We start from the raw sequence: 9,733 nt of genomic DNA on the forward strand, positions 1-9,733 counted from the left end.
TGGCTGGATGGATAATTCGAGGTTGGTGGGTTGTTTTCAAGACTTTAAATATTTTATTGTACTTTCTTGTTGTTAGGACAGTTATTTTTTTAACAAAAAAAGAGGAAAGTTTATTGAAATTTCAAGCTACATTTGAAAAATCAAAATTCAAATCCTGGAAACATACATCAGGATAAAGTTTTAGAAACCATCACACACTCCCTGTATTAGTCCTTTCTCGTGCTGCTATGAAGAAATACCGGAGACTTCATCATTTATAGAGAAGAGAGGTTTTAACTGACTCACAGTTCCACATGGCTGGGAAAATGCCTCAGGAAACTTACAAACGTGGTGGAAGTCATCTCTTTACAGGGCAGCAGGAGAGAGAATGAATGCCAAGTGGAGGGGGAAGCACTTTATAAAACCATCAGATCTCGTGAGAACTCACTCACTATCATGAGAACAGCATAGGGAAATCCACTACCGTGATTCAGTTATCTTCACTTGGTCCCGCCCTTGACACGGGGATTATTACAATTCAAGTTGAGATTTGGGTAGGGACACAGAGCCAAACCATATCACTCCCCTACAGACAAGCTCCCTGCATACACCTCCCAGGCTCCACTGGATTAAAGCCATTCCCTTGTCCATCCTTCATCCGCAGTAGGACACCTTCCTTCTTTTCACTTGTAAGTTTTCCACATAATTATTTCTTTATTTTAAAATAATTAAACATAATTTAAATGACACTGTGAAGTGCAAACTGATCTGTTAACCCCATTCTATGAAGTCAGCACCACTGAATGGTGGGTTTGGCATTCTAATGACTTCATGTGTCTTCAGTGGACAGCTGGGGAAAGGATTGCAGCAGTAAGGCATCTGTGGCTGCATTCAGAGGCTGGCACCCTCCCTGCCTTTACTTACGAGATTTACTTAACCTAAAGGAGAAACAGAATCAATACGGCAAATGAACACAGTCAAAAGACTTAGCCTTAAGAGATAAGATACCAGTCAATACTCCCAAAGCTGTTTAGACCCTTTGACATGTAGGTGGATGAGTGTATGTATACATCACTACACTAAGACACAGATCAAGCCCTATGTGTGTGTGTGTGTGTGCGCATGTGTGTGTGTGTGTGCATTTGTGACTTTAAGAAAAACTATGCCAATACTAACCAAGCAGAACTTTGTAAGCAGTCATCTTAAAGCTGTAATCTCACACTGTACTGTGTACAAAACCATGCTTTATACCATATTAACCAACAGAAGGCTGACTTGGCTCAATCTGTCCCTTCTGTGTCCTCTGCTTTCACAAAGCAGAGGAGAAAAGGGAGGCTGCCTCTGCTTAAAACACAAGCGACTTATTTATAGGAACAGTTGCTGTCAGGTGAAGTTGTTGAAGACGTCCATGGAATGAGAAATAGGCCCCTTATACTTTCTGGAGAAAACTGGTGTCACATCTCAAACTACCCTTCCTCTTTGCCAGGTGCAACTAAGTTGCCCAGTCCCTGGGAGCCCCCAGGGTGCAGTAGCATTAGAGGCTCACTGGCTTGGAGTTACTAGACCCCATGCAACTCAGCCTCCAGAGATCTACTCTTTGTCGGGGATCTGTCACTAGAGTGGACCCAGGTGGCCATGTCCCTTTTTCTTTTTTTTCCTTTTTCTTATTTTATTTTTTTTTTTGACAGAATCTCGCTCTGTCACCCAGGCTGGAGTGCAATGGCACAATCTCGGCTCACTGCAGCCTCCACCTACCAGGTTCAAGCAATTCTCGTGCCTCAGCCTCCTGAGTAGTTGGTATTACGGGTGTGCGCCACCACACCCTGCTAATATTTGTATTTTTTTAGTAGAGATGGGGTTTCACCAACTTGGCCAGGCTGGTCTCGAACTCCTTGCCTCAAGTGATCTGCCTGCCTCAGCCTCCCAAAATGCTGGAATTACTGGCATGAACCACTGTGCCCGGCCTGGCCATGTTCTTAGGACGTCTCTTGACACCAGCTGTACAAGGTGTAAACTTCTCATGAGATGATGCTTGGGAAGCCAAAAACAAACTGGAAATAACTGTAGGTAAAACAAGTTTAGTGGCTTTGCTCACTCTGAGGACAGAACCACTTACACTGCAGAACCACCAAGGGCCTCAGGCACTTGGGATTCAGCAGCTTGCTCTTTAGGGCTCAGACCAGACTGGAACTTCTCCAGCTGCTCTGGCTTGCCAGGGTTTTCAAGAGGGTGTTCTTGCACTCCAGCTGGGAGTTCATCTCCATCAGCTCTAGTATCTGCTCCTTCAGAATCTCCACCTCTTCTCACACAGCATGCATCAGATGATTCTTCATCAGATCCAGGGATCCATGGCCTGCTCTATCTTGTTGTCTACGGCCACCATGCTGGCTCTGGAGGCACTGACTTTAAAACTAGCTAGGAATTCCTTCTGGGCTGAGAAGCTTCCAGCCTTCTCCAAAGCAGTGCATGGTGGGCAGCCAGAAACCTGCCTTACCTTGCACAGCCCTGCCCAGCCCTGCCCAGCCCTGCCCACCTTTCCTATGATTCTGGCTACCTATGTGGCTGCAGCAGCTGGTTCTGATGGCACAGGTTGCAATTTAAAAAAAGAAGTCCAATATAATTCTTATCCTTATTGCTTTCTGGTTAAGGTATTTTTGTCTCTTATGATCTTTTTCAATATTTTTTCTGTCTTTGATTTTCTTTATATAATTTTCGCAGGTGTAGACTTTTTGACATTTATATTGCTCTGTGTGCTTTGAAATGCCTGTAACTGTGGTTTGGTGTCTGAAATTAATCCTAGTAGATTCTCAGTCATTATTGCTTCAAGTATTTCTCCTGTTCCTTTCTCTTTTTCTTCTTTTCCCAGTATTCTCATTACATATATGTTATACCTTTTGTAGTCATCTCACATTTCTGTTCTATTTTTTTTCCGTATTTTTGTTCTTTGCATTTCAGTTTGTGAAATTTCTATTGACATTATCTTCCAGTTCACTGTTTCCTTCACGGGCCATGTTCAGTTTACTAATGAACCCATCAAAGGTATTCTTCTTTTTTGTTACAGCGTTTTTGATTTCTAGCATTTCCTTGTATTCTTTCTTAAAATTTCCATCTCACGGCTTACATTATCCATCTGTTCTTGCATGTTGACACTTTTTTCATTAGAATATTTGGCTTATTAAATCAGTTATTTTAATTTTTCTGTCAGATAATCCTCTGTGTCATATCTGAATCCAGATCTTACATTTGCTTTGTCTCTTCAAATTGTGTGGTCTTTTGTGATTTTTTGTTGGAAGGAAGTCATGATATACTGGATAACTGTGGCATATAGGTCTTCACTGATGTATTGCTAGAATGTGGGTGGAAGGAGAATCATCATATTGCCCTGTGGTTTGACCTCAGCCTTTTATTGAGCCTGTTTCTCTGAGCTATGACCTTTGTAATTGCTTCTCATCATTCCTCCACCACCTAGGTGATACAGGGGCTCCAGATATTGCTGGAGTTAAATACTTTCCTTCCAGGTTGGCTAGCCTCTGGTAAAGCCCCAGTGAATACAGCTTTAACAAAATAGTCTTTCTTGAGGGCGGGCCTTGTGAAAAACTGAATGCTCTCAGAGTATTTCCTAATGGCTGCTTTTCCTCTCCTCCTGCTGAAATAACTAAGACATTTTTCTCTGATGTTCACTGTGAGAACCTAGTTATCTCTTGGCAGTAAAACTCACAAAAATGTGAAAGCATCTCTAAGACTACCCCCTCTTTGGAGCTTTTAACTCTCAAACTTTTTTCACACAAATCCTCCAGAAATGTATTAATTATTGTTTAGATTTTTCTACTCTGGATTGGTTAACGTAGGTATTTCTGTGCATGCATTTCTGCTTCAATAAGTTGTTATTCTATCTGCTTATCTTTTTCTACAGTTTTGGGGACAGTGGTTTGCCCTATGACCTAGGTTCTCTGATGAATCAATAATATGGTGTTGATTTTCAGTTTGTTCAGCTTTTGTTGTTGTTGTGTGGACAGGACTGTTGACCTCCACATTCTTTACATGATTAACTGGAAACTGGAAATTCTCTTTATGAACATTTCAAGTGGGAAAGTTTTCTGGGACCTTTTTGTCTCTGTATTGACATGTTAGTCCTTTTTTTTTTTTTTTTTTTTGAGGTGGAGTTTCGTTCTTGTCGCCCAGGCTGGAGTGCAGTGGCACAATTTTGGCTCACTGCAACATCTGCCTCCCGGGTTCAAGCGATTCTCCTGCCTCAGCCTACAGAGTAGCTGGGATTACAAGCGCTTGCCACCACACCCAGCTAATTTTTGTATTTTTAGTAGAGCCGGGGTTTCTCCATGTTTGTCAGGCTTGTCTCAAACTCCTGAGCTCAGGCGATCTGCCTGCCTCGGCCTCCCAAAGTGCTAGGATTACAGGCGTAAGCCACCGCTCCCGGCAGTAATTCTTATAACAAGATTTTCGGTTATTTATGAGTGGAAGCTGGCATGATGTTAGTCCTTGGGAGAAATTACTAGTCCTGTGCATCTTGAGGCAGAATAAAAGTTCAATTCAGAGAAAAAAACCCTAACTATATAAAAACAATGAAATAGGTAAAGACAAATGCCAAAGTGATAAGTTCAGTTGTTTATCCAACAAGTTGCCTTTTATCAAGTTGACAGCTACAGTATTTTTGTTTTTGTGGTTGGAAAACTGGGGTATCAATTAAGATACTTTGAGCCACATGTATTAGAATACCAGACTGAAATGGAATTAAACCCTAGAGGTTTATTACTTTCACATAAAACATACCAGAGAGAGATGGTTCAGGTGTTGGTTAAATGGCTTCTTTTATTCTCTCAGTCTTCCCTTTGAAGGAATCTCATCCTCACATACTTATAACTGAAGCCCCAGGAATCTCAAGCTGACAGACTATATTTGATGCAGGGAAGGGCAAGGTAGAACATTTGCCTAGTTTTTCACTCCTAATCGTGGAAGAAAACCTTTTTCTGAAGCCATATCCCAGCACAGAAGATTTCTTCTTGGGTTCCATTGGCCCCAGTTGGTTTTCAGCCTCAAATCCTAGTGAAGAATCAGATATAAACATTAGGGCACCATAAAAATCGAGGATGCTTATGTCTATTTCTGAGTAAGAATATGAGAATAGTGTTTATAATTTTTTTTGGAATAAAATGGCCTATTAAGGAAAAATATTTTACTTCTACATGAAATTTAGCATTTCAACATTGAAGTTGCTTTTTATATGCATATTCTAAATGTATCCCCCCAATGATAAGCTTTGCTGATATAATTTAATTTTTATTTGCTACCAGTTCTTCAATACGTGAAGAAGAGAACTATCTTAACCATGAGTTTTTTGTTGAGTTAATTTCTTAGTTTAAACTGTTATCACTTGTGAAATTTATAACTACGGAGGAGCAGTATGTGAGAGACAGAGTAAAAATAGACATGTGAAGTCTGCTGTATTCGATCTAGCCGTAACATAATTATTTTGCAATGAAAGGTATAGTTCTGAATTTACTGGAACTACTTAATTCTTTTCAGTTACAAGTCAGGATAATAAACTACTTGAAAACATATAATGAAACTGAAGGACATAGTTCCTTTTTTTACTTTAATAAGTGGATTCAGGTTAATTGCTTTTATTTTACATTGAAATGAATAGTTTGGTTAGGTCAGAGCTTAATAAAACATGAATGAATGAATGTACATGGTATAAAATCACATTTTTCTTGTTTTTTTCCGATGTGTTTCAGATAGAGTGATTAACCGTCCCTGCTAATGTGGAACAGAGAGGTTTCATGGGATACTGGGACTTTCAGTGCTAAAAGTAGTAAAGTCTAAGGAAAACTAAGAGGAATTGATCGCTCTAGCTTCAGAGTGTCTTAAAGCTTGGAAGTATATATTTTGGATTAGAATTCATGAATGAATTTTAGGCAGTTGGCAAATAAATGTATTTCATGAGAAGTCATCTTTCTGTCATCCTTAATATAAAACTCTTTGTTTTCTAATTTGGCTTTCTTAGTAAATCATTTGGCTTCTTTAATAGTTTCTGTAGTCACATCTTATTATTCTTTTGGTCTTTGCCTCTCATTTCAAAATAATTCTGATAATAATTAAGTTACAACATAACACATAGTATTTATTAAAAGTGTGGACTTTGTGAGAAGCATAACTTAGAAACAGAATCCATTGACTGTGAGTGTAACATACTGCATTGTGTTTTCATCTACAGCTGGCTGGTAAAATGTAACAATGGGAAAGAAGAAAACTCTAGGAAGAAACTTCAACAGCAAAATGAAATGTCCGTTGATTTGCAGTTTAATGTTTATTTAATACAATATTCCCCCAGATCCACAATATTTTACTGGCAAAACTAGTCCTGACCCTTCCTAAAACTGTTTGACAATGAGAAGTTTATGGTAATGCATGGTAGTATGTTTTAAGATAATATTTAGCTAGTGGCACATTGCACTTCCTGTTATAATTAAAGTATTTTTTGTGTTAAATACAAAATTTAAAAATGTTTGCTATGATAAATGTAATGTTTTGCTATAGGTTTTCTATGGAAAGTCTTCAGCATTGACTACATTGAAAATTCTTGGAAAATATGTTTCAAATTTAAAAAACTTAATGTACTCAAAGTTTTTCAGTAACACTTCTTCTACTTATATTGTAGCTACTTAGTGTGAGTCTTTTACTTGCTTTCAATTTATTTATTTAACAAATATTCACTATGGGCCAAGCACTATAATAGTAAACAAGTGATAGTGATGAACAAAACAAACACGTTCCCTATTTTCCATGGTGGTTTTCGAAGTCTTTTTATAAAATAAAACAATATTTCTCTGCCTTTCAGTGCTAGTTATTTCAATTCTTTTAGAAATTAGATAAGGTGTAATCAAATAACAAATTTTAGTTGGATTAGATTACTGTTAATTTATGCAAAGCTTCTCACATAATTATTGTACTGGTGGGAAGAATTTTTAAGCCCGTTGAGGTTAGCTGTGCAATCAATTCCCACGAGGATAACAAAAGGTAATTGGACTCTGATCTGTTGAACAAAACTAAGTCATAATGCAAGTTATGTTTTCATTTATATATGAACTTCATATTCAATCACTTCCAAGAGAAACTGCTGTGAGGTCATTGATGGTTCCTCCTCTTCTTTACCATTCATGGACTACTCAATACCTATGTCTGTTTTGTTTTTTTGTTTGTTTGTTTGTTTGTTTGTTTTTAATGGACGGCAGCCTGTGACATACTCCCAAATTTCCTTGGGAGTGCTCCTTCCTATGTCTTAATTAAATCTATTTCTACTTCTTAATACATTTTCCATCTTTTTTTATATCCGTGTATTAGCTCAGGTACTTGTAATCTCTCACATGGTTTAGTGGAGCATTCATATATTTAGTCTTCTTACCTCCAGGATTCTCTGTTCTCATCCCATCACTTACATTGGCACAAGAATAATCTAAAGGTAGTGTAAATAGAATTATTTGTTTACAGAATAGAATGTAAATGTAAAATTTGTAGACTAGAATCTGAAAGTAAAATGCAAATACAATTTTGTTCATCTCTTGCTTGAACATCTTCTGTGGCTCCAAATATTTTCTTTTTTTTTTTGAGACGGAGTCTCGCTCTGTCACCCGGGCTGGAGTGCAGTGGCCGGATCTCAGCTCACTGCAAGCTCCACCTCCCAGGTTTAGCCATTCTCCTGCCTCAGCCTCCCCAGTAGCTGGGACTACAGGCACCCGCCACCTCGCCCGGCTAGTTTTTTTGTATTTTTTAGTAGAGACGGGGTTTCACCGTGTTAGCCAGGATGGTCTCGATCTCCTGACCTCGTGATCTGCCCGTCTTGGCCTCCCAAAGTGCTGGGATTACAGGCTTGAACCACCGCGCCCGGCGGTTCCAAATATTTTCACTATAAAGATAAATTAGTCATTGTAAACAAAGTCCTTCATGACCTGATCACAGTTAACCTTATTTGCTTCCTTCCCCACTGTTCTTTACCACATACCATATACATCTGCTTTATTGAAAGAGTCTCTTCACCATTCATGCCTTTTTCATGTCATGTACTTTTATACTTCTGTGTTGTTCCCACTGTCTAGCATGTCTTTCTCCCTTTTACTATCTGATCAACTCCTACTCACTTTTCAATATTCCTTCTCTGAAACATACTGTTATTTTCTGATAGAGGTATTCTCATTCCCTCATTTGATTTCCCATAGCATATTACACAAATGTTTACTATAGAACTTGCCACATTTCATCATCACTTTACCTATCTTTCTGACTCTGCTACTAGTTTTTTAAGAACAGACACTAAGTCTTAAGAAACTTTGAAATCCCATCCCCTATCATAGAGATTAGCTAGTTAACGATCTGGGTAATATGTGTCTTACACTAGTACTGTCTTATGCTGATACTTATGCTAAGACATAGCAATATGTCTTAATCATCAAAAAAACTAAATTGCTTATTCAGGATAACTTGATGAATAAATTATAAATTGTTTGCTTGCTCGAAAATATAAGTGATTTTACCATTTGGGCACTTTGAAAATACTGAAATTATTTGCAAGGAAGATGAAATCTTCTTTAATCTTCAACTTAAAATTGCTTTAACATTTAGAGAGGACAGGTGCAATAGTGCTGCTCTACAACTTATTGTGAGAGCTTAGACAAGGTATTTAACCTTTGTAATCTTCAAATTGCTATGTTTCATGGAGATAAAACAGCATATACCTCATGGAGTTTATTAAGGAAAAACCTAAGACAAGTTAAATTCAACAAAGTTTATTTGAGCAAGCAGTAGCTTCTAGAACAGGCAGCATTCTGGACCAAAGATTATTCAGAATGCACCCACCCCGAATGTGGTGAGCTATATTTACAACCAGAAAACAGAAAATGACATACAGGGATTACTTGATTGGTGCAGTTTGCATTTGCCTTATTTGGGAATAATTTAGCAGCTTTCAGCAGCTTTTAGCAGCTTTCAGACCTTCAGCTGAGGGTCCGGCTGTTACTGTTGACTGAGACGCTGTCGCTTCGTTACAAGGGCATACTACTGTGTATACTGACAACTTGTTTACACATCAAGCTAGGCCACCGTTCATTATGTAAAAATGCCACTTTAAACCATACTTAGTTTAACAATTCCCCCCATTTGGTCATCCTCTCATCCAAAAGAGACTGACCAAAGCCATAGACATGGGGAGTTACACCATCCTCTGCAGTCTTCATGATCACTCTTCTGGATCCAGCAATTGTCAAGAATTTACAATTTCACGATGTAAAATAAGTTAGACGACTCTTATGTTTTTGTTATTACCATCCAATGCATAGAAGACAGCTGTATATGGGTATTTAAAATGTTTGAGTGAGGACAACACAATCCAATGCCAAGAAACTGAAACTCACCTTTCAGCAGGAGTCTCCATGAATTAACTAATCAAAACTGAACAACTGAAAATTCAGGCACTAAGTATAATTCATTAGTGTTTGAGTCCCATTGGTCATACTCCTTGTTTGGAACATGATGGAGAACGAGGCCCATAGCATGCTGCAAGATTGTCTGATCTAGTGATAGTTTGCTAAGAATGATGGTTTCCAGCCGAGTTGATGGGTGCTGATGAGTTGATGGGTGCAGCACACCAACATGGCACAAGTATACATATGTAACAAACCTGCACGTTATGCACATGTACCCTAGAACTTAAAGTATAATAATAATAAAAAAAATTAAAAAAAGA

At 38.3% G+C, this 9,733-nt stretch overlaps 1 pseudogene; it reads right to left on the minus strand.

Annotated features, from left to right (window-relative positions):
• Positions 1-2,091: 2,091 nt before the first annotated feature.
• On the minus strand, positions 2,092-9,421 carry LOC112615171 (annotated as a pseudogene).
• Positions 9,422-9,733: the final 312 nt, after the last annotated feature.

Source organism: Theropithecus gelada, chromosome X (genome assembly GCF_003255815.1).
Source record: "Theropithecus gelada isolate Dixy chromosome X, Tgel_1.0, whole genome shotgun sequence".
NCBI classification, from domain to species: domain Eukaryota; kingdom Metazoa; phylum Chordata; class Mammalia; order Primates; family Cercopithecidae; genus Theropithecus; species Theropithecus gelada.